Source organism: Bos indicus x Bos taurus, chromosome 18 (genome assembly GCF_003369695.1).
Source record: "Bos indicus x Bos taurus breed Angus x Brahman F1 hybrid chromosome 18, Bos_hybrid_MaternalHap_v2.0, whole genome shotgun sequence".
Lineage (NCBI taxonomy): Eukaryota > Metazoa > Chordata > Mammalia > Artiodactyla > Bovidae > Bos > Bos indicus x Bos taurus.
The window spans coordinates 36,376,578-36,403,371 of record NC_040093.1 but is presented as its reverse complement, the minus strand read 5'-3'; the positions used below and the strand labels follow the sequence as shown (position 1 = coordinate 36,403,371).

Sequence of the window (26,794 nt, the reverse complement as noted above, 5' to 3'; positions counted from 1 at the left end):
AGCCCTCCAGTTGGATGTGATACATGCTGAACTCTGAGAAACACTGGACTAGAATTTTGTTTTGTGATAACTATTAAGCAGATACTAACTAGAACCTTGCTATTCACATTTACTCCACTAACCAGTATCATCAAAATCATCTGCCAGCATATTAGAAATGCAGAATCTGTGCTGTAGACTTAAGAGAATCCAAATCTGCATTTTTACAAGATCTCCAGTTTACTCAAAGGCATACAAAAGCTAAAGAAGTGGTGCCTTAGTCCTTTTATTGAACAAGTATGTACATCCCATGAAAATACAATTTCTAGTGAGAGTGAGGACATTTGGGCACCCACTTCCTGCTGAGTCAGGGATATTACACACGTTGCCCTGGATCATACATCTTATAAGAAGTGCACCTAAGATTTGAATTTACACAGTACTTAAAGGGAGACAGGAAAGATCTTTCTGGTCTGGATCCCTCCAGACCCTACGTTCACAAGCACGATGCTGGCTTGTTCAGTCTTTCTTCATCTGTTAGTCCAGCTCCTGTGGGCCAGGTCTGGTTTCCAGCTATTTACAACAGGGAGTGTCTGAACTCCAGACACACATACCAGGGTCAGAATAGAGACTATTATTCCCTCAGGCAGTTTTGACCATATTACTCTCTAGATGCTAAGCTCATAACAGGAACCTTGGACACACCACCCAGGATGTTCTGGCTTCAGGACTGCAGTCTGCACGACCTTGTTCTCCTCCTCCCCATAGCCGCCCCCCTCCCCCAGCCCTCCCGCCATCCCCGCATCGATCCTTCGATGTGCATCACAAGGCACAGACTCCTAGTTGACAGAGTACACATTAGCTGTAAAATAATACTACGGGGAGCCAGAGTTGAAAGGGAAATCTCTGATTGTCCCTGACTGGATTTTCTGCCTATTTATCTTCTAAACTTCAATTCTGTGGAAGTTGCTGAAAGAACCAAATGTTATCTGAACGCACAACTGACAGCATAGAAAATCATTTACCATTTTTATGTCTAGGATTTAACTTCCATAAAATAGTAAAATTCCACATTAGTAGATGGTTTAGGGATTTCAGGGGGAGGGGTAGTTGTTTTTTAATCCTTTTTGCTAAATAAGTAGGGAGGCATAGCTAGAAAATGCTTCAAAGCTGTTAAAGAATAGATTAGGATTCTGTGTATTTTGTAGAATCCTCAGAAGTGAAATGATAAATAAAGTTGTATCTGTAACAATAAAACAAATAGCTAATGGAGCAAAGTAGACTCTCATTAATAATGGTAAGTATTATCTTTGAGCATCATATTCTAGCTTCAGCTAGCCCCTGGAAATTCAAAGACAAATAATTTAGGGTGAACAATACACTGTAATAATCAAATGAATGAATACCTCTAATATAACTAGTTGTCAATTTCAATGTGCCAGGCATGATGCTAGCTGCTACTAGGTGCACTCTCTACAATCCCACAAAGTGAATATTATCATTCACGCTTCACAAAGAAGGAAACTGAAGCTCAGGAACGTTGGGGCGTGGCGGGGGACTTTCCCATAAACACACAACCCACATGTGCCCCAGACAGAATTCAAACAAAAAGCTATCTGCCCAGAACTCATTCTTTGATGAAAGACATGGGAAGGAGCCCTGAAACGAGATCATAAGCTGTCCATTGAAAAAAGGATGGATTTTAGATTCAGACCAAAGAGTGCTACCCAACCTCTACATTTTCCCTGTATTTCTCCACAGATGGCTCCAAATGTGCTCAGTTTATCTTTGGAAAAGTAAGACTAATTACTACCATCTACATGAATCGCTAACCATTCACATCCAATTAGTGACGCAGCATAATAACCATTATACGTGTCCATAAACTGTCAGATTAATGTTGCTGTACATTCCATTTTGTCTCAACACTGAACAAAGTATACCAAAGATTCTCTGTCTTCATGTGTCATGAGCTTTTGAGAGGAAAAGTAGAGCAAACTGACACATTTGCTGCTGCTGCTGCTGCTAAGTCGCTTCAGTCGTGTCTGACTTTGTGCGACCCCATAGATGGCAGCCCACCAGGCTCCCCCGTCCCTGGGATTCTCCAGGCAGGAACACTGGAGTGGGTTGCCATTTCCTTCTCCAGTGCATGAAAGTGAAAAGTGAAAGTGAAGTCGCTCAGTTGTGTCCGAATCTTCGCGACCCCATGGACTGCAGCCTATCAGGCTCCTCCATCCATGGGATTTTCCAGGCAAGAGTACTGGAGTGGGGTGCCATTGCCTTCTCCAAACTGACACATTTAGGGTGAAGGTAATGGGTAGCATGACATAGACCAAGAGACTGACTAATCTACATTAGTTCTCAGTTCTCCAAGGCTTTATTTTTTATAAAATGCATAAAGGGTTTTAAAAAATTATGTGGAACATAGGCAAAATTATTTAAAGTCAATGAATTTTTAAGAGATTTCACGTCTTGATTCCTTCCACTGTCACTCACCTTATTTCCTCCAATGTTTGAGTCAGATCTTCAAGATAGCCTTTCTAAACAAGAACTTTTGCTCAACCTACTGTTATCAAATCAAGTTATCCACAGTTCTTTTAGTTAGACTTCTTTAATTTCCAATGCACCATGGGCACACTTCAAAACGCCCCTATCTGTAGTCTTGGGGATACAGTTTCCTCAAGTCATGTACTTTAGGGCCATATTTAGGGTCAGTGGAGATGGATCTGCCTGGTTCTGAATTTTAGACACCCTGTAACATGCATTAAGTCCAAATGGCATTCACTCCTAAACTATCACAGCCTAGAATAGTATAGACTGTCGGAATATGCCAATGTCTAAGGTAAAGGCACTGTCAGGTTTTCCATAGTTTATTTAGCAGCTCTGTGTTGTAGTTCTTTCTCACAGATTTAACACATAGTTCTATGAGTAGAGGAAACAAACACTTTACTTTGTGAGGTGTTTCTAATGATATAGGTCTATAGAAAAAGCCCTCAGGATAGACCTCAACTCCAATCCTTATTTTTTTAAAGTATTTATTTATTCATTAATTAGGCCCTGTCGGATCTTACTGCATCCCACAGGATCTTTCATGTGGTTCACAGACTCAATTTGTGTCAAACAGGCTCAGTTGCCCCAAAGGATGTGGGATCGAACCTGCATCCCTTGCATTTCATGGAGGGTTCCTCAAACTGGACAACCAGGAAAGTCCCTCCAATGCTGACTTTAATGGGTAAAAACAATTCCCTTTCCTCTTACTCTCAGAATATAAATATAGATGTAGATATATATACATACACACTAATAACTCATCTTACAAGTTTAAGAAATAATTTCCAGGTGAATCTATCAAGTTTTCAAAGCAACGCTGCAACTACACATATGAGGTGGTTTGGTCAAGGCTCCGATTGCTGTCCTAGGAAAATGATTTTCTATCTCACTTTATCTTTTTTCTAGACTTGAAAAATGGGTCTAATAATACTTGCCCTTTACATACCTCACAGAAATGTTGCAAAGATTAATGAAATATGTGTAAAGAGCTATAAGCCAGATAAATTAAGAGAAAATCATCATTGGATTCTTCAAATAAAATTTCCAGTAGAACTATGTCCTTCCCTACCTTGGTGAGTAATGCAGATATAAGAATGCAGGAATAATGTGATTTTTAAAGAGGTTATTGTTGTTTAAATCAAGTGCTTAAATCGAATGCCTAAATCTCAAATAGATATGAGAAACAAAACAAATTTTTCAGGAAAAAGGAATGAAGCTGTCCAAGAACTAGGGAACCAAGAAAGGTATAAACTTCAAATGATACAAGTTGACACTTCAGGTGGCACCCAACCTTCAGATAAGATTACTGTCATTAGACCCATGATTCGGAAGACTTAATAAATGGACAATTAGGGTTTATTTCTCCTGGAATTTATCAAAATTAGTTGAGATAGTCATCCAGCCTTTCCCCCCATCTGTTGCTCGGCAGTGTATGTGTAAATGTCAGTTGATTTAATTTTCATTTCTGCTGCCAGATGTTTGGGCATCAGTTGCTATAGGTATGCAATTGTTTAAAAATGCTCTCACATTAATGCAGGAAAGTTCTACTGTTTTCTGCCTTCTAGGCTTTAACTATGATAAGAAAGGAAGTAAGTTTATTGTTTTTAAATATGTAACAAGGTCTGAAATTCACATCTAGCTTCACCCAGTACTTCAGCAATAGACTGATACAAACTTTTTAAATTAGATGCCTTCCTTTGAGAAACCCAAGGCTGATTCCATGGGAGGAGAGAAAGGAGTTAGAGAGAGAGAGAAGAGAGATTCTATATCCAGAATATATCCAGAATCAATCTAGATATTTGCAAGTAGTCCATGTGCTGTTAACTTGGATATAGTCTACTGATGTAGCAAGACAGATGTGGTGGACATTTGATTTCCAGAAAGTGCTTGTTCAGTGACCTAGAGGAAAATTACCTCTATAGATATATCAATCTTATAAAATAGAGATAATGTAACCTATTTATTTAACATTTTGTTATCTCAATATTCATTGTACTAAAGTTAATCGTCTTTTCTCTGTGCAAGTTATTTATGGTATGAAAAGGAGCTTCAGGCCAACATTATCCTAGTACATTAAATACAAGATCAGACTTTCGAGCCCCAAGCATACACAGCTCTAGGGATACATTTATGCGCTTTGGAGAAGATGATCTGCAGACAGATGAGAGATGCGCGTTCCTCCGTAAGGAGCAAAGCAGCAGGCAGCTTGCTCCCTTGAAGGGTGTTTACCAAGATGACTGCTGCCTGATTTGTAAGGGTGTGTGACTCTGTTCATACAGTTCCTACGTAAAATAGCTACTCCATAAAACTGATAGCACATAGACTCGCCTTGGTGCCCTGTGATGACCTAGAGGAGTGTGACTGGGGACAGTGGGAGGGAAGGGACATATGTATACATAAAGATGACTCATGTTGTTGTACAGCAGAAACTAAGACAACATTGTAAACCAATTATACTCCAATTAAAAAAAATTTAATTGATGGTAATACACAGAGTAACCAATAGGTACTATTATCATTACCATCGTCAAAGACTGTATTACCCGAATCGATCTGGTGTATATCTGTTCTTGCGAAATGAATATTAGTAAAGCACATGCTAATTACAAATTCATGGAAAGTCTTAGGGTTATGGAAGGACTTTGCATTGTCTAGCAGAATGATCTTGAGAAAACAACAGCTCAAGCTTTCTAACTTTGGGCTACATCATCTGAAATGCAGGATGATACACCCCACTCTGGCTTATTTTCATGTAGTTGTTTTGAGTCTTCAATGTTGCAAAAAATAATCAGTTTACAAAATACATAGTAAAAAACAGAAAGGTAACAATTCCTATCACTAGCAGAAACGAAACAAAATCTGGAGGCCAAAATTATCCTTATCTGTCAAGGGCTTTGGTTTTATGACTAAATTTTCCAAAATAGAATTCATCTTACTGGGTTCATTGAGATTTAGGGTTTTGTCCTCAGCCTGGTGGAAATGGAAACTTAATTCTTTCAGCACATTCCGTAAGAGAACAGTGCTTCAGCAGATAAGAATTAGCCAATCCATGGAAGACACCTGCTTAACAAGAATGTGAATACATTAAATTACAGTGAAAAATTAAATGTTTACCAAAGACCCTATAGTGTGGTACAATAGTTAGGGCAGTAGGTTTATAGCTTGGCTCCATGAAGTATTACTTGTGAAGTCCTTAAAGCTTAGAGACACGCAATAGCTGTATGATTTTCTCATTTGTACAATGAAGATAATATTCCCAACCACATAGGGAAGTTTTATAAAGTACATGGGTGACTCCATTCAAAATGCTGTGTCAAACTTTGAGGAAAGTAAGCTCAAGAAATTATGGAACAATTGTTGTTACAATTGTTGTGTGTTTTTTTTTTTTTAACTTAGTTTTTTTCTTATTTCTTTATTTTAATTGGAGGCAAATTACTTTACAGTATTGTAGTGGGTTTTGCCATACATTGACATGAATCAGCCATGGATGTACATGTGTTCCCCATCCTGAACTCCCCCTCCCACCTCCCTCACCATCCCATCCCTCTGGGTCATCCCAGTGCACCAGCCCTGATTACCCTGTCTCATGCATGCAACCTGGACTGGCGATCAATTTCACATATGATAATTAACATGTTTCAATGCTATTCTCTCAAATCATCCCACCCTCGCCATCTCCCACAAAGTCCAAAAGACTGTTCTATACATCTGTGTCTCTTTTGCTGTCTTGCATACAGGATTATCGTTACCATCTTTCTAAATTCCACATATATACGTTAGTATACTGTATTGGTGTTTTTCTTTCTGACTTACTTCACTCTGTATAATAGGCTCCAGTTTCATCCACCTCATTAGAACAGATTCAAATGTATTCTTTTTAATGGCTGAGTAATACTCCATTGTGTATAAGTACCACAGCTTTCTTATCCATTTGTTTGCCGATGGACATCTGGCTTGCTTCCATGTCCTGGCTCTTATAAACAGTGCTGCGATGAACTTTGGGGTACATGTGTCTCTTTCAATTCTGGTTTCCTTGGTGTGCATGCCCAGCAGTGGGATTGCTGGGTCATCAGTTCAGTTCAGTTCAGTCGCTCAGTCATGTCCGACTCTTTGCAACCCCATGAGCTGCAGCGTGCCAGACCTCCCTGTCCAACGCCAACTCCTGGAGCCTACCCAAATTCATGTCCATTGAGTCAGTGATGCCATCCAACCATTTCATCCTCTGTCATCCCCTTCTCCTCTAGCCCTCAATATTTCCCAGCATCAGGGTCTTTTCCAATGAGTCAGCTCTTTGCATCAGGTGGCCAAAGTAGTGGAGTTTCAGCTTCAACATCAGACCTTCCAATGAACACCCAGGACTGATCTCCTTCAGGATGGACTGGTTGGATCTCCTTGCAGTCCCAGGGACTCTCAAATCTTCTCCAGCACTACAGTTCAAAAGCATCAATTCTTTGGTGCTCAGCTTTCTTTATAGTCCAACTCTCACATCCATACATGACTACTGGAAAAACGATAGCCTTGACTAGACGGACCTTTGTTGACAAAGTAATGTCTCTGCTTTTTAATATGCTGTCTAAGTTGGCCATAGCTTTTCTTCCGAGGAGTAAGCATCTTTTAATTTCATGGCTGCAGTCACCATCTGCAGTGATTTTGGAGCCCCTCCTCAAAATAAAGTCTCTCACTGTTTCCACTGTTTCCCCATCTATTTCCCATGAAGTGATGAGACCAGATGCCATGATCTTTGTTTTCTGAATATTGAGATTCAATCCAAATTTTTCACTCTCCTCTTTTACTTTCATCAAGAGGCTCTTTAGTTCTTCTTCACTTTCTGCCATAAAGGTAGTGTCATCTGCATATCTGAGGTTATTGATATTTCTCCCAGCAATCTTGATTACAGCTTGTGCTTCTTCCAGCCCAGCATTTCTCATGATGTACTCTGCACATAAGTTAAATAAACACGGTGACAATATTCAGCCTTGATGTACTCCTTTTCCTATTTGGAACCAGTCTGTTGTTCCACATGTAATTCTAACTGTTGTTTTTGACCTGCATACAGATTTCTCAAGAGGCAGATCAGGTGGTCTGGTATTCCCAACTGTTTCAGAATTTTCCACAGTTTATTGTGATCCACACAGTCAAAGGCTTTGGCATAGTCACTAAAGCAGAAATAGATGTTTTTCTGGAACTCTCTTGCTTTTTTGATGATCCAACAGATGTTGGCAATTTGATCTCTGGTTCCTCTGCCTTTTCTAAAACAAGCTTGAACATCTGGAAGTTCATGGTTCATGTATTGGTGAAGCCTGGCTTGGAGAATTTTGAGCATTACTTTACTAGTGTGTGAGATGAGTGCAATTGTGGGGAACTTGAGCACTCTTTGGCATTGCCTTTCTTTGAGACTGGAATGAAAACTGACCTTTTCCAGTCCTGTGGTCACTGCTGAGTTTTCCAAATTTGCTGACATATTGAGTGCAACACTTTCACAGTATCATCTTTCAGGGTTTGAAATAGCTCAACTAGAATTCCATCACCTCCACCAGCTTTGTTTGGAGTGAGGCTTCCCGTAAGGCCCACTTGACTTCACATCACAGGATGTCTGGCTCTAGGTGAGTGATTGCACCATCATAATTATCTGGGTCATGAAGATCTTTTTTGTGCCGTTCTCCTGTGTATTCTGGCCACCTCTTCTTAATATATCTTCTGCTTCTGTTAGGTCCATACAATTTGTGTCCTTTGTTGAGCCCATCTTTGCATAAAATGTTCCCTTGGTATCTCTAATTTTCTTGAGGAGATCTCTAGTCTTTCCCATTGTATTGTTTTCCTCTATTTCTTTGCATTGATCGCTGAGAAAGGCTTTCTTATCTCTACTTGCTATTCTTTGGAACTCTGTATTCAAATGGGTATATGTTTCCTTTTCTCCTTTGTTGGGTCAAATGGCAGTTCTGTTTCCAGTTTTTTTGAGGAATCTCCACACTGTTCTCCATAGTGGTTGAACAAGTTTGCGTTCCCACCAACAATATAAGAGGGTTCCCTTTTCTCCAGCATTTATTGTTTGTAGACTTCTGGGTGAGATGGTACTTCATTGTGGTTTTGATTTGCATTTCTCTGATAAAGAGTGATGTTTAGCATCTTTTCATGTGTTTGTTAGCCATTACAATTGTTATCATTATCATCAGCATCATCTCGGTCAGCATATTTTATGGCAGTGTTTCTAAAATTGAATAAAATAATCTAAAAAAAATTGGCTTAAAACACATGGAGAGAGAGCAGTGGGAGCTCGATGTGTAGTTTAAACTCTGACGGCCTCATGCTCTGTTAATCGCCTTGGCTCTAGAGGCTGGGCTGGTCCTGAGGGCAGATCAGGTTTGGTCCTTAGACTGAGGCGTCACTCTCTGAAAGTGCCTGGATGGCTGCCCCCGCCTTCATCTCTGTGATACACTTAATTCCCTCTTCCTGCTCATAGGCCTCTCTGAACGACTAACAATACCCAGGATTTAGCAGAAGGCAAGTCTCTATCTGTCCTGACCTAATGCTGTCTTTTGAGAAGGCAACCTTCTTTGATGAGACCCTAGAAATGTCACTTATAATGCTGATCTATTTCCACTGGGGCTAACTTCATTTTTCTTCTTCTCTTAAAAATGTTTACTAAGTTCTTACTCCCTATGCTGTATCAGGAATCCTACAAAACATGTTATATGTGGTATTTCTTTCAATATCCAATATCCTACATTTTGCTATTGACAAACTATTTTATCAACATGATATCTAAGACAGAGGAATACTTTTTGCTGTTACCATATCTCAAAGTAATAGAGAAAATAAATGCCTTCCTAAGGCCACAGTTCTTAAACAATTTGGTCTTAGGGCTTCTTTACACTTATTTTTACACTTCAAAATAACTGAAGACATAAAAAGCTTTTATTTATTAAAAAAAAAAACATGTTACTAACTATATCTCTCAAAATTTACCAACCAGAAGTTATGACTAATTTTTTTAAAGCTTTTGTTTATTTATTTGCTGGGTCTTAGTTGCAGGATTCAAGTTCTTTCAGTTGCAGCATCCTGACTAGGGATCAAACCCAGGCCCACTGCATTGGGAGTGTGGAGTCTTGGTCATTGGACCACCAGCCAAGTTCCTACAACTAATTTTTATAACAAAATAATACACACATGCACATATTTAATTAGCCATTGAGCCACAATACTAACACACATCATGTTGCCTTTGGAAAACTCCACTCTCACATGTGAGAACAGGAGAGAGAAAAGGCCAAAACATGAGTATTAATATAAACACATTTTGACCTCATGAAATCACTGCAAGTGTCTCAAAGACCTTAATTTACTCTCCACCATATTTTGAACATGCGATTTTAAAGGAGAATAAAAGATTTTTGCCTCCCCTCCATATTGTCCTGTATATTTCAACCATTCTGTGATCTTTTGTTAAGACTAGGGAGTAGGATAGATGAAGCATATACACTATAGAAAAATGTTATCATTCACACATTACAATTGCTGAAATTGAGGCTTAGAAAAGAAAAGCACTTTTCCTAGCACATGACTTATAGGTATTGTTTTAATAGTTTACAGCTCCATAACTTTCTGTCCCCAAACCTGTGCTCTTCATTATCATGTTATGCTGAAGCCACTGAAGATCCATCAACCCAAGATGGATGAGAAGTTAGTAATGGTCTCATTTTAGCCACATACTACAGAGAACTTGAAGTCCAGAGTTACCATTAAGATAGGTATAGAATTGAACCTGTGGTTTCCTGAGTGAATTCATCATACCCATCATCTTGCCTCTTAAAATTAGATGTTCCCGTAGTTGACACAATACTTTTAATATGTGTACATTAAGAAGAGGGACCAGGGATGTCCCTGGCAGTCCAGTGGTTAAAACTCCATGCTCCCAATGCAGGAATCACGGGTTCGATTCCTAGTTGGGGAACTAAGATTCCTCATGCCAGACTGTATGGTCAAAAAAAAGAAGGAAAGAAACGAAGAAGGACCAAAGTGCTAACTTCACAATGTAGACGAGCCAAGTTTCTTGGCAAAACTACACTGAATAAAATAAACACACTACCTTATATGACTTATTTATTTTTATGGTTTTTATCTCAAGTAGACTATCAGCAACTTCATTCCTTGATTTATTTTCTTCCCAAACGTATAGTATCTAGTACAAACCCTGGTATCTAGTGGCACATTTGTACAAAGATTGTATTTTCAGGGATGTTTGTCCTGTTTGCCTATCTGTCACGCTTAGTAGCGCCAAAGAGTAGAGAGTTCAGGCTTTGATGTTAAACCCTGGTGGATGAACCTATGGTACTCGATCTTGACCTTATATATATTCCTTGACTTCCCCAGATCTCACTTTGTACCTTTTTGAAACAGTGCTCAGGATGCGTCCATCTCAGTGTCCTTGTGTTTAGTCATACAGTTGTGTCCGACTCTTTGTGATTCTATGGACTAGGTTCGTCTGTTCATGGGGGTTCCCCAGGCAAGAATACTAGAGTGGATTGCCATGCCCTCCTCTAGGGGATCTTCCCAACCTAGGGATCAAAGCCAGGTCTCCCACGTTGCAGGCGATTCTTTACCATCTGAGTCACCAGGGAAGCCCCGGTGTTGTTATGAGTAAACGATAATGTCTGCACACAGTGGTCACTGCCATTCTGCCTGAAATTAGGTAGCATCTCAAATTCTAATTTGCTTTGATTGCCACACCCAGACATTTAGATCTAGACACTGAATCAAAGGAGATCATAGGAGAGTTGCTTTGTATGCATCCAGGCAACTTTCCCAAATCATGATTCTTATGATGTCCAAAGACCAGTGAGCTTCTCCAGCTCACAACCAGACAACACATCTCGGGCATTCATTTTTATTTTCCTGTTGGCTAAAAAGCACAACAGAAAGGTCCGCACGGAAATAAGTGACATGTACAAAGGAGGCTCCTATAATCATAAAACAAACCAGTCCTCCCTTTTATCACACATTTCCTGGGTGGATTCATGCTATTCTCTTTGCCCATAGCATGCCTGCTTTTCCTCTTCACCTCTCCAAATGCAGCACTGCACTTGACTCCTGGTGGGCACTAGAGAAGGTATCATATAGAACTAATTTCTTCCTCACATGAGTAGTTAGGACGTGTTCTGCCATTCTATCAGGCACCCTGTCTGTAGGCCAGTAGTTATTGCCCTACTGCAGAAGCCCCGCCTCCCGGCAGGGAACTGTGTCTTTAACAACCTGTGCTCACACTGTCTAGGAGAGAGGTGCGGAAATGTGTTTGCCTCACTATGGTTTTGTGTATTCAGTTATTTGGTACGTTTAGTGATTAGTTTATTGGATCTTAAGCCTCTTTAAGAAGGACACTACAAGGGACAAAATCATTCAAAGACCAAAGATAAAGGTCTCTAATTCAGTATTTCCCACTTTCACTAAGGTCTCCTTTTTATATGCCAAAGGCCATTTGTAAAACATCTAACTGCCTTTTTAAACCCATACCTAACTCATCACTATAGATAAATATCCAGATATTTTCAGATTTATTTTAGCTATCAGTTTCCCTGAGAAGTCACCCAGCACATCAATTCTGTCTTAGATGCTTTTTATATCTTTTCTTAAATAAACAAATGTAGGTTTCTATGGTATTCTGTGGAGTGCAGCCTTTGTTTCTTTGTAACTGCTACATAATTATATTGGAAATGTGAAAAACAATTCAGCAGGAAATCAAATGCTGGCTCAGTGTGGGTATTTTTAAATCCAGAGATACACAAATATTAACCAGCAATGAGATTTAGATACTGTGCTTAAAACACAATCTAATGACAAGCCTTATTTAAAAGCTAGGGAAATAAATAAATATATATATGTGCTCAAATAGGACATTTTTATAAACACAGATTTTCTTTACAGCACATTTAGAATTGTTTATTTTGCTAAAAAAAAAAAAAAAAAAAAACAGTTAAATAAATTCAAGACAGAGATGGTTCTAAAAAATCACTGTCTCTTAAACATCAAGTTCACAGCAGTCTACCTGAAAGAACAGGTAATGATGGGGACTTTCCTGATAGTCCAATGACTAAGACTCTGCACTCACAATGCTGGGGGCCCAGGTTTGATTCCTTGTCAGGGATGCTGTGAAAGTGCTGCACTCAATACGTCAGCAAATTTGGAAAACTCAGCAGTGGCCACAGGACTGGAAAAGGTCAGTTTTCATTCTAATCCCAAAGAAAGGCAATGCCAAAGAATGCTCAAACTACCGCACAATTGCACTCATCTCATACGCTAGTAAAGTAATGCTCAAAATTCTCCAAGCCAGGCTTCAGCAATATATGAACCATGAACTTCCTGATGTTCAAGCTGGTTTTAGAAAAGGCAGAGGAGCCAGAGATCAAATTGCCAACATCTGTTGGATCATCAAAAAAGCAAGAGAGTTCCAGAAAAACATCTATTTCTGCTTTATTGAATATGCCAAAGCCTTTGATTGTGTGGATCACAAGAAACTGTGGAAAATTCTGAAAGAGATGGGAATACCAGACCACGTGATCTGTCTTCTGAGAAATCTATATTCAGGTCAGGAAGCAACAGTTAGAACTGGACATGGAACAACAGACTGGTTCCAAATTGGAAAAGGAGTATGTCAAGGCTGTATACTGTCACTCTGCTTATTTAACTTATATGCAGAGTACATCATGAGAAACGCTGGACTGGAAGAAACACAGTCTGAAATCAAGATTGCCGGGAGAAATATCAATAACCTCAGATATGCAGATGATACCACCCTTATGGCAGAAAGTGAAGAGAAACTAAAAAGCCTCTTGATGAAAGTGAAAATGGAGAGTGAAAAAGTTAGCTTAAAGCTCAACATTCAGAAAACGAAGATCATGGCATCTGGTCCTATCATTTCATGGGAAATAGATGGGGAAACAGTGTCAGACTTTATTTTTTGGGCTCCAAAATCACTGTAGATGGTGACAAAGACACTTACTCCTTGGAAGGAAAGTTATGACCAGCCTAGATAGCATATTGAAAAGCAGAGACATTACTTTGCCAACAAAGGTTAGTCTAGTCAAGGCTATGGTTTTTCCTGTGGTCACGTATGGATGTGAGAGTTGGACTGTGAAGAAGGCTGAGCACCGAAGAATAGATGCTTTTGAACTGTGGTGTTGGAGAAGACTCTTGAGAGTCCCTTGGACTGCAAGGAGATCCAACCAGTCCAGTCTGAAGGAGATCAGCCCTGGGATTTCTTTGGAAGGAATGATGCTAAAGCTGAAACTCCAGTACTTTGGCCACCTCATGCGAAGAGTTGACTCATTGGAAAAGACTCTGATGCTGGGAGGGATTGGGGGCAGGAGGAGAAGGGGCCGACAGAGGATGAGATGGCTGGATGGCATCACTGATTCGATGGACGTGAACTCCGGGAGTTGGTGATGGACAGGGAGGCCTGGCGTGCTGGGATTCATGGGGTCACAAAGAGTCGGACACGACTGAGCGACTGAACTGAACTGAACTAAACAGGGAAGTAGAACCCACTTGCTGCAACCAAGATATGGCACAGCCAAATAAATAAATATCTTTTAATAACCAACAGGTAATGAGGCTTATATTATTACTGTGATTGCTAAAAACAGAGACTATATTTATATCATATTACATTATAATAGTATGATATGTGATAATAATACACTAATTTCGTCTATATTATAAAAATACTATTCAGTCCAGTTCAGTCGCTCAGTCGTGTCTGACTCTTTGTGACCCCATGAATTGCAGGACTCCAGGCCTCCCTATCCATCACCAGCTGCCGGAGTCTACCCAAACCCATGTCCATTGAGTTGGTGATGCCATCCTACTATCTAATCCTCTTGTTTTCCTCTTCTCCTCCTGCCTTCCATCTTTCCCAGAATCAGGGTCTTTTATCGATGCACGATACTGGATGCTTGGGGCTAGTGCACTGGGATGACCCAGAGGGATGGTATGGGGAGGGAGGAGGGAGGAGGGTTCAGGATGGGGAACACATGTATACCTGTGGTGGATTCATTTTGATATTTGGCAAAACTAATACAATTACGTAAAGTTTAAAAATAAAATAAAATTTAAAAATACCATTATAATATGGTATATACATATATATTCTCTGTATCAGCCAGCTGAGTCTTAGTTTGCTTTTGAGTATTAGTTTCCTTTTAACCAATAAATAAATACATTAGATTGCTCAAGGAAATTGTTGATGTTCAGGTCACTCATTGAATGGAACTTAGGTTGGAATTTATATTTGTTTGGCTACATAGTCAAAACTTTTCTTCCACATTTGTCATCCAAGGTTTTATCCCTTGTTCCCCTTCTTCAGCCTGTTATTAAGCATTCATTGTCAAATTATAGCAGCAGGTGTGTGGAGCAGATTTCAGCATTATTCCGGGCTTATCTCAGTAGGTTACAGGAGCTTCAGATTTCAGTATAAGGAGTCTCTTTAGTTTGTTTTAAATTTAGGAAACTAGAAGTTCCTAAAAATCCAAATTCCCCTGGAACGGATAGTTCACAGATGCAACTTTTAAATGCATGCTCCCCAACTGGACCTCCTCTTTCAGTAGGGAAAAGAGCCTCTCAGTGATACCCCATTATGTTCTAACCTATTTTATATAGAGCTATTCAAAGGAAGGCTGTGAACTCAAACTTTGAAAGGATGGACAATCTTTTCTGACTTGAATCATGATATGTCTCAGTAGCAACTTGCTGTCAGTAGAAGATGACTGAGGTTCAGTAGTCAGAGATTTGGCTGAAGCATCAGATAAACCTAAGATCAAATCCAAATTTAGCCACCCAAATATGGGGAGCATCAAGTGTGGTATCTTGGCTTTATTAGATGAGAGATGGTACCAACTTGTGGACCCGTTATGAGGATTTAATGGATAAAGGGCACTGGAAGAGCTGGAATGCTGCCTAGTATACAGTTAGCAGCAACTCTTAATTGTATCATTATTTTCATCCTTATCACAAGGGTTTGCAATTTTCAGCAGTATTTACTTTACCCTATTGCTCATTAGTTTTAACCAGATGCCAATTTCCATTCATTGAAACTTCATTTCTAATGCAGCTTTAGTTTTTTCAGAATTAGGACTGCAGGGACTGTAGCAATGGTTCTCAAAGTGTGGTCCCTGGAACAGCAGCCTCAGCCTCGCATGGGAACTTGTTAGAAATACAAATTCTTTGGCCTGGGAATCTATGTTTTAACAAGCTCTCTGGGTGATTCTGAGGCACCATCACAGCCAGAGTCTTCCCTTTCTCATTCTCCAGGCTCTCTGTTTCACCCATAGCCTAGTCTGCTGCTAAGTCTGGGATGCTAATATTCTGAATGCTACATTTCCCTTATTTTAATATTTCTATGTATTTGATGGACCCCTCTGACATAGAGGATAAGATCATTTCTTGTACTTGGCATCCGAAAGCAATCATAATTTGCTCTACTTAACTTTCCAGCCATATATTCTTTTCTCTCTGGAGTCCTCTGATCTTCAGAAGACTTGATCAAGATATGTGTTAATTTTGAAATACATCTTTGACAAAAACCTACTGTTACTTTATGACCCTGACAAAAATACACCTTCCACAAAGGATCTTCATAGAGAAGACTGTCTCTCCCATCCAATGGAAATATCCAACCCTACTGCAAATCATATGCTTTCTAAGTAAATGATAGAGTTTTAGTGCTTGCCTTAGAGACAGTTTCTTTACATTCTAGCTCATTGCTTCTTTGTGACAAAGAGCGTAACTCTTGACCTTGGGAAACATGTGGGATGGACTCTTGCTGTATAGCCACTTCAGGAGCAAGAAAATATTAGTATCATAAGTGAGGATTTAGTCACCGAGTCTTGTCCAAGTCTTTGTGGCCCCATGGACTATAGCCTCCCAGGATGTGAAGAGACAACTCATTTGAAAAGACTCTGAGGCTGGGAAAGATTGAAGGCATGAGGAGAAGGGGATGACAGAGGATGAGATGGTGGATAGCATCACTGTGTCAATGGACATGAGTTTGAGCAAGCTCTGGGAGTTGGTGATGCACAGAGAAGCCTGGTGTGCTGCAGTCTATGGGGGTGCAAAGAATCAATCATGGCTTAGTGACTGAACAATAACAAACTGAGGGTTTAGAGTAACCAATGCCCTGTCACCTCAAATTAGACAGAAGCAAGTTATCCTAGTTCAAAATTCTACCATCCAGTGGCCACCTGACCTGACACTGAAATGCTAGGTGAGTAGGGGTAAATTCAAGATGGAATTGTGTCTATTTTTAGCCCTGGTTTTTAAGCATTGGATTAGGAAGTCCTATAATCAGAAAACGTGCTGCATTTTCACTCTTTAGGCTTTGCTTCTTTGTAACCTGCTTCTGCTTGTTCAATATAGATCAGATTAAATGATAAATGGGCTTGTTGGGTAATGAAGTGTGGGCTGGCATAATTCAGGTCTTGCCTCAGGCTCTCAGAGGGAAGAGAAGTAAAGGATCTTTGATCAGAGGGCTGGCTCCTTGTGGGGAGAGAGAGGGAACCTGGGGCTCCTCTCTGCCAGCACCTTTCTCATGGTCTCTGTCCCCGACTCTTCAGAGGGCTTACTATTCTATGGGAGAGCTTCCCCTTGAGCACAGTCAATGCCCCACAATTTTCACACAAGGAGAGCACAGTCAGTCCTGTCCTTCATGCCTCAGCTTCAGTCACTCAGGAAAGAATGACTTTAAAAACTTCAGAAAGCCATTGTGCCGATGTGCTTGTCAGCTCAAGACTTTTAACAAAGAGCTGAGTGGGATATATTAAAGCAGAGATCTTCTCCACCAATGAATCAATAATGTCTGTTTAGAGTCAGAACTCATCAGGCTAATATTTTGTGGTATTAATTCTTATTTCCTCTATTCATTCATTAACTCAGCAAACATTCACTGGGAGACCCCACAGTGCTAGGCTCCCAGGATAAAACAGTGGTCGACATCAAAGCAATAATGTCTCATGAGAACAAGAACTTTATCAATGTATTTTCAGGGAATTCCTTGGAACCCCAGTGGTTAGGACTCAGCGCTTTGACTGCTATGGGTCTGGGTTTGATCCCCTTAGTCAGAGAACTAAGATCCCATAGGCCATAAGGTGTGGCCAAAAAAAAATGTATTTTCAAAACCTCAGGCAAATAAATGGGTGTTTTAGGCCTCAACCAGTCTCTTAAAGGCAAAGAACATGGATCTTTGAGACCTGACAGCAAAGGAACTTAGCCCGGCTTGGATATCAAGAAATATTAATAATAGTATTTAAAGCTTACATGTGGGAGAAATTGTCATAGTATCATAAATGTGTTAACAGATTTATAATAAATAATACCAATTGCTACTTAAGCTGAAATTCTAAAGAATCCATAGCTAATGAGTTCACAGCTGTTAGAAATGTTGTGTCCAGTCCTTTTTCTCAAATAAGTAAGGGGTTGGAGGAGAACCTTTGAGATGTACAGTACTATAATGAGAAGAGGAACCTAGAAGGGAAGTTTCTGTGTGTGTAGGCTACAGATCTGTATCATTCCCGGTCATGCATCACTAAGATTTAGCATTCCAGTCTGAAATTACTTTTTTAAAAATGAATGCCCACAATATTTGGAAATTCCACCTCCCCATCAAGAGGCGACATTTATTTCTCTACTTTGTAAACCTGCTCTTGGTAACATGACCTGCTTTGACCAATGGGATTTGCAGCAAACTCCAACCAGTCCATTCTGAAGGACATCAGCCCTGGGATTTCTTTGGAAGGAATGATGCTAAAGCTGAAACTCCAGTACTTTGGCCACCTCATGCGAAGAGTTGACTCATTGGAAAAGACTCTGATGCTGGGAGGGATTGGGGGCAGGAGGAAAAGGGGATGACAGAGGATGAGATGGCTGGATGGCATCACTGACTCGATGGACGTGAGTCTGAGTAACTCCGGGAGTTCGTGATGGACAGGGAGGCCTGGCGTGCTGCGATTCATGGGGTTGCAAAGAGTCGGACATGACTGTGGGACTGATCTGATCTGAGACCTGGCAAGTACTAGCTCTTCCCTGAGTCGCAAAGAGTCAGACACACTGAACAATTAACACTTTTACTTTCACTTTCATGTGTAAGCCCAAGTGACCGGGGGGAAAAGGGAGATCTGAATGATACATTTAGACAAAGAACTAACAGTTTATGCTTCACCTTCTAGTAGGCACCAGGTTCGGTCTGGAGAAGGTCAGAGAGCAGGATGAGGATGAGGGGAGAGGGGCACTAGAGGGGGAAAGAAATGTTATTAAGTCCTTTCCATATGCCATTTTACCTGTATTATCTCATTTTGTCATAACGTACTTCAAATATATCAACTGAAGCTTAAAGAGATTATGTGGTGTATTCAAATCACATCTAAAGCATATTTTTGGCTGTGAAAATCTGCCTTCATAATTTGTTTTTACCTAGGCAATGGCACTCCACTCCAGTACTCCTGCCTGGAAAATCCCATGGACGGAGGAGCCTGGTAGGCTGCAGTCTATGGGATTGCTGAGGGTCGGACACGACTGAGAGACTTCACTTTCACTTTTCACTTTCATGCATTGGAGAAGGAAATGGCGACCCATTCCAGTGTTCTCGCCTGGAGAATCTCAGGGACGGGGGAGCCTGGTGGGCTGCCGTCAATGGGGTCGCACAGAGTTGGACACGACTGAAGTGACTTAGCAGCAGCAGCAGTAACCATTACTGCTTTCTGAGAAAGAGGTTACAACTACAACTTTGGTTTGGGTAAGAAGGAGTCTTTTAAGGCTGCCAAACTGGCCAGGACTGAGGAAAAAAGCTCCTCCTTTTGGACACATGTTTGTAGAAAATTATACCTCCCAAATCATCTTAAGATGATACTGCCTCAAAAACTCATTAATTTGTATATTCTCAAAATAAAGCTGGGTGGTTTTATCTGATGACAAGAAAGCTAAAGTTTTAGGACTATCCTCTTTAATTATACGAAGTGATAAAATTAATGTTTACTTTATAACTACTGTTATACTAATATTAACATAAGCATTATCACCAAAACTTTACTGTGTGTTAGGAAAGATATTAGCATGTAAGCATATTCACTTCTTATCACATACCTCTAAAGGTGTTTCAATATATCCCCCATTTTAGAAATAGGGAATCTAAGCCACAGAGAGAAGTTCAGTAACTTATCCACTAAGTGAGTGTGGATGAATGAAAAAATAATGATTCCATCTAAGCAACCTGATTTATAAACTTGCTTACTTAACTCTGACTGATATCTGCATTTTCTTCCCAAGTCCACGTGCTTCCTTTACTCCCAGAGAAACCACTGTTGTTGCTGTTTACTCACTAAGTTGTATCTGACTCCATTGTGACCTCACGGATGGTGGCCCACCAGGCTCCTCTGTCCATAGTCTATCCCAGGCAAGACTACTGGAGTGGGTTGCTATTTCCTTCTCCAGGGGATCTTCCCGACCCAGGGGTGGAACTCGTATCTCCTGCATTGGCAGGTGGATTCTTTTACCACTGAGTCACCAAGGAAAACCATAACTGAGGATAAATCATCCTACTATCATCCAGTCTTTATAATCTGCTCACATATCTAGGATCTCCCCAACCTACCCCCCTCTATCCAATATCCTCAAACCTGGAGATTACCATTTGCTGTGACTAGTCAGCTTGCTACAACTTGCACCTGAAAAGCTTGGATTACTGTTTGCTGTGTATCTCCTGTCCTTTATCTACAACTGTCTACAATAAGAGCTCCTGTCAAGGATTTGAGGAGGGTGGTTTATAAGAGAGACCAGGGCAAGACACAGGGGTAGAAGCCTCTTACGTTCTGTGTTTTTCTAGGTTAGGACTAAAGAGCTGTTAGTCATAGTGACATCTTAAAGGAGTTCCTAGTTAAAATCTGTATCTCCAGCCTCAATCTACAGGCGTTTCCTAAATAGACTAGAACAAAAAGAAAGGCAGAGACGAAAGAGATGGGGAGGTGGTGGGAGGAGTTCGGTAGAATGGATGCATTCCAAGAGGAACAAAGAGGAGCTAAAGGAGACATCAAGTGGATATTCAAGGAAGTGGAGTAGTTGTCCACAAAACGGGCACGATTGTGGTTAAAACTGGTGTGAGTTATGCAGAGTGATACTCATTTGGGGCCTGCTTCTCCTCGAACTCAGAATGACACTCCCATTCTTCTCTGTCAGGAAATTCCCAGGAACCCGTAGCTTCCCCTTCACTTCCCCATAATGGATTTTCCACTTCCCTTCATTATAACCTTTATTGTTAAGAATATTGATTGTTACCTCACAGCACGTGTATGCTTATCTGAGGAAGGGTATAGCCACAGAAACTTGCCATGTGCCTCTGTTCCCCAAGAGTCACGTCGTTCATCTGCTGCCACAGCTTCTCTGATACTTGGGAGCCCCGTAACCACCCCAGCCCTGAACTTCACTGTCCACCTCAGACTTTAATCATTCTTTCCCTTCTGTGAGTTACCTAACTGGACAGTGGCTTCTCTCCATCTTCTTCTACTCAATTCTTTCATTATGTATTATTTCTTAAAATGTTTCTTTGTTTCTATTCATTTATTTCTGGCTGCATCGGGTCTGAGTTGTGGCACATGGGATCCTGTGCTGCAGTGCGCATGCTTAGTCGCCCTGAGGCATATGGGATCTTTGTTCCCTGACTAAGGATCGAACCTGCAGCCCTTGCACTGGAAGGTGGACTCTTAACCCCTGGACCACCAGGAAAGTTCCTGCTTCCACTCAATTCTATACAAGGGAAGGATATTGATCTTAAAGAAACTCTAGCCCTGATTATGCCACAGGCAATACACAGAGAGATTACATCTTTTGAGCGAGATCCTGATATAAAATCTGAAGTCCTTATTAGTTCAATCAGGCTCTCCAAGAATATGCCAGCTTCATTTTGAGGGCCTTCCTTTAGGCACAGATCAATCTACCATGACTGAACCGGGGACAAAAGGAAGGTCAGTAAACAAACTTATTGGTTGTGCAGTGAAGAAACACAGCTGCACCCAGCAGTAACTCACAGGACATGATTACCAGTTTTCTTGTTGTGGGGAGGAGAAGGGATGAAAGACAATATAAGCCAAATAAATAATTTAAAATTAAGCTATAATTCAAAGCCTAAGGTTAGGGCTGTATTAACAAGAACACGTGCAATTTATTCATCAATTTCTAAAGGTTATAGATATATTTTGAGCTAAGAGGTAGAGTACCGTCACTTTTAATTCAATCCTTGTGTGTATGCACGTGTGTGTGAGTGCTAAGTCGCTTCAGTTGTATCTGACTATTTGGGACTTTATGGACTGTAGCTGGCCAGGCTCCTACACCCTAAATTTAAAAGAACAATTATGATTCCCATTTCATAGATGGGAAAACTGAAAGCAAGAGAGGGGAAATATTTTGCCTAGGGTTATATGGGCAAGATGAGGCCAACTCCACTAACTCCAGGACCTAAGATTTCTCTAAACAATGAGCTCCCTATAAAGATATGTTTTTCCTAAGTAGCCTGGGTTGGACAAAGCAAATTATTGTGGCAACTGGGCCTTTTGCCAGGGAGAAACATTCCTTAAGCGCTATCAAACTAGCGTGTTCCCTGGGAGATTTAACCATCATTAGTGAAAAGCTTCATTTGCAATATTGTGTGCAGCCCACTGTAGTGGGCTAGAGCAATGCATTATCGCTAACTCAAAGAGATTAATTTAATGGGCAATTATATGCTTCCTGCTTTACAATACTTTCAGGTAACCAACAGTAGTCCACTTTCTGTAAATGTCAGCTGCCTGCTCTCAGGTACACGATGTCAGTGGGTTTCCCCACTCTCCATCCCACGTCACCACTTTCTCCGAGAAGGACACTCTAAAACTGGCACTCAATACCTCTGAAATGCCCCTGCAGAGACTGTATTTCCCTTACCATCCCCTCCCTGCCCTGGTTTCCTTTCTCTCTCTGACAGCTGTGCTTGTTACTACGTTTCTCTCATAGGTACGTCTATACTACTCTGCCCAACCTAAATGAATCTCATGCTTCTTCTGACAAACCTTAGCTCAAATATCACCGATCACCAATAAAGACCAAACAGAACATTTCACCTCTTTCTGCCTTCCTTCACAACATTAAAACAATGTTTATAATATATATTAATTGCAATAAAATTAATGGTTCCATAGATGCTCAGCAAATGCCATAACTCTGGTTTAAACACTAACCCAGGAGACTGGGGTCAGCTGGATATGTCAAGTTCTCTGTGAACTTCATTGAAAAACGTCCCCTTAAAGGCACTGTTTTCTGCTTTCTCATCTCTGTTCCTCAGTTTCCTAATCTCAAAAATGGGAATAGAATTCCAGTCTGAACAGTTCCAAAGCCTGACTTTGTCCACCAAGCCGTTTTCCTCCCTAGGGTTATAAGCGTTAGAATAGGAGGTTCTGAGTAAATGGAGGCTTGTTTTTTTTCTCCACTGCACTCTTGTCCCTGTGCCAACCTTCTGCTTTGCAGAGAAGAACTATTTCATTGGCTTGCTTCAGGTAATGATATAGCAGTGTCAGAAGCTCAATTTAAGGAGGAGAAAGGAAGAAGAGAAGATACAGGAGAGGGTTCCTCCTGAAGAAGGCATCTAAGAACATGTAATCTGCAATTAAACAGCATTGATAGCAAACCTACCTCTGAACCCTTTGCTCTCCTTGAGATTCTGGGCAAGATACTTAACCTTCTGTCTGAATTTCCTTGACAGAAAAATGAATACAATAATGGTACCTATTTTCAAAGAATGACGTGAGAATTAGAAGCATCATGGGCATTACATAATACTTTTTCAGTGTTTAACTAGCTAAATTTACTTTAAGCCATCACCATCATGATACACAGCAGTTTCAAGCCTTAGGATAGTTTCAGGAGAGGGGGCTGCTGCTAGAGAAGCTACTTAGCACAGATGTGCTATACAAGCCTAATCTGCTGTTAGTACTTGGGCATCTAACTGCCAGCTCATGTAATGAGATGTGCCTGTTGATCATGATGGCAAGTTAGATCTATTACCACTGAAATACTTGGGAAATACACACAGTGAAGCATCTCAGCCTTGGTTAAGTGAATCTGACACGAGAGGATAAAGGATGACATCTCCATTCTCATTAAGAGATAACAGATGGACTTTCCTAAAATCCATTTTTTAGCTTAATTTCATTTGCTTAAATCTTTTTGTCTGAAGAGATGGTGCTCTGGGAGTAATTTTAAATTGTTCTCCCTGGAATGAATATTTCTTTATCTTTATTAGAAGCTCCCCCTATGGGGTTCTATTGTCCTGGGTGGTTTTAAACATTCATCTCATCCAAATACAATAAATCTCCCTTTAATATTTTTTTCCAGGACATGATCTGCGGCTTCAGAAGATAAACATTACATGATGTGCTCAATAATAAAACCAAGTCAAAATAAGTTTCTAAGCCATTTTCATAGTAATTCCAATTTTTCTTAAGTTCTCTGTGATCTTATTATTTTGAATTCTGTAACTTAATTTTACATTTAAAATTTCTAGACTTATGCCCACCTCAGCTAGAAGGCAATGGCACCCCACTCCAGTACTCTTGCATGGAAAATCCCATGGACGGAGGAAACTGGTAGGCTGCAGTCCATGGGGTCGCTAAGAGTCGGGCAGGACTGAGAGACTTCCCTTTCACTTTTCACTTTTATGTATTGGAGAAGGAAATGGCAACCCACTCCAGTATTCTTGCCTGGAGAATCCCAGGGACAGAGAAGCCTAGTGGGCTGCCATCTGTGGGGTTGCACAGAGTCGGACACGACTGAAGCAACTTAGCAGCAGCAGCAGCAGCTTATATTTTACAGCTAAAATTTACAGTTCTCTTTTATACTTCCAATCTTGTTGGTTTCCCTGGTAGCTCAGTCAGTGAAGAGTCTGACTGCAATGAAGGAGACCTGGGTTCGATCCCTGGGTCAGAAAGATCCCCTGGAGAAGGAAATGGCAACCAAGTATTCTTGCCTGGAGAATCCCATGGACAGAGGAGTCTGGCAGACTACAATCTAAGGGGTCACAGGAGTTGGACACAACTGAATGACTAAGCACACACTTGTTGGTTTTAAGACAGTTACATGCAAAAATTCAAAAAGAAATGTTTAGTTTTTCAATTTCTGAGCAAAAAAAAAAAAAGATCAAAAGAAAGATGCAGTAAAAGATGAGATAACTCCCACTGATGTCAACAGAATAAGGTGAGTTTGGGTTGTGTACTTTTAATTCTATAAGGTTCAAAGAAAAGCTTTGGGTTGCCATATGAACAGAACCATTTCCTGTTTGGTCTCTTTATGGAGCTAACTGTAAACTTAAGTCTGGGATATATTTCAGTGGTTTCTCTCAAGCCATAAAGGAAAAATTATCCGGTCTATATTTCAATCATTTGTAATCAATAGATGTCCACTGAAGCAGGTTTGTGGTCGCACCATCAACTGCTTTTATTCCCAGTACTCATCACCTTCTTCCTCACCTCTGTGTCATTCTTTATGGATATATCAGCAGATTTCAACCCATGTTTCATATTCAGGTGCCCCTAGAAAGAAAACTCCAAGAGGACCAGATGTTTTTTGCCTGCGTTTCAATCACTGCTATATCCCCAGTCACTAAAACAGTACTTGGCAAGAACCAAAGACTCAATAAATAATTACTGAGTGAACGAACAAATGAATGTCTTCCCTATTGGGCTTGGTACGCTTGTCACCCTAGAGTTAACAGCTCATTACCCTGCAGCATCTGCTTTTGTATCTGTCTTCCTTACTTGTTTGTGATTCCTTGCAAATGAGTTTTTTGTTTCTGGATTGCCCCTGAAATGTTTCCTAACCACCTGTTCTGGTCATTTCCTTTTACTCTACAGAATAGAGTACATGGAGTCTTTTGATTAGGGCCTTCTTGATGAATATGTAAGTGAAGGCAGACAACTCATAAAAAAGAAGTGTCTTAGATTTAGGCAAATTCAAGTAGGTTATTATGTTCAATATATGAGAAAATTATTTTAATGGTAATTATTGCCTGCATACTTTAACAATAACTATGGTCATTTAGACTGGGGATCCGAGATCTAATGCCTGATGATCTAAGGCAGAGCTGACATAGTAGATGACCTACGTAGTAGCTTACGTACGTAGTAGCTTACGTACGTAGCTGACGTAATAGAAATAAAGGGCACAATAAATGTAATGAGCTTGAATTATCCCAAACCATTCCCCTTTACCCCCGATCCGTGGAAAATGTCTTCCATGAAGCCAGCCCCTGGTGCCAAAAAGGTTGGGGACCACTGCTTTAGAGCATTTTTATATAACCTCAAGCCAATCTAAACAGATACAGTTTTTCTCAGAGGCTTAAGGGGACATACAGCTTCAACACTGTAAATTATAAATATTTCACATCTAGATGGGGTTAACATGGCTAAGAAATCAAAGCTACCAAATGAGATGCTCAATTTTCTTTATCTCTTAATGTTACAAGGGATAAACTACTAGCAGAGCAACATACTAGAGAAGAAAATGGTACTCCTAATAAGGAAAAGCACCAAAGTTTCCAAAGCGCTTCTTTTAAATCCCATATCAAGCTGTTTCTCTGCCTGCTTTGAGGTTGCCAAGAGAAACATTCTGCACTCTTGAATGGTCACTTTTTCACACAGTGGTTGTGTTTTATTTTTTGAATAAGACTCCACGGAAGACATTACCCCCACATCTCAAAGCAAGGAAAATCCAGGCCTTTCCTGAAGGTCTAGATTACTCTTCTTACAGACAAATTTATCATGAATCTCAGAGACATTGGCTGTGAAACCAGAGCAGATTTAGAGAGTGCAAAGAGCAGAGTTTAGGGCTCACATCCTTTACATATTTGTACCCATGAATCTTTTTTATTGTGAACTTTTGTTGCCTTATTCAGATTCCTTCTATCCCAGTTCCCTCAAGAATGTACTGTCATCTCCCTTGAACGTGTATAAACTGTGAAGTCTTTCATCTCCTTTACAGAAAGGAATATTCAGATAACATGCAGAATGTCTTTTGCTTGGAAATAAAATGAACATCATATCTCCTTTGCAAAGGGGATTTAATCTGTACGATTAAAAAACAAAAACAAAACTGGTGAGGCAAAGTGCAAGTTCTCCTAGACAGGACAGCACTAAATTTCACCAAAGAGCTATTGTTTAGAGACTCCACTGTAGTGTCAGTAAGTGCGATCTGAGAAGCTGCGCTCATTAAA

General features: G+C 40.3%; 1 protein-coding gene and 1 non-coding gene across 2 annotated transcripts in view; both read right to left on the bottom strand.

The window, feature by feature from the left end:
• The window catches only part of CDH8 (cadherin 8), a 409,672-nt gene that overhangs the window by 104,395 nt on the left and 278,483 nt on the right, over positions 1-26,794 (bottom strand). The window lies entirely within an intron of this gene.
• LOC113876864 lies at positions 2,861-2,989 on the bottom strand. Its single transcript, XR_003506602.1, has one exon. It is a non-coding gene; the product is annotated as a small nucleolar RNA SNORA18 (small nucleolar RNA).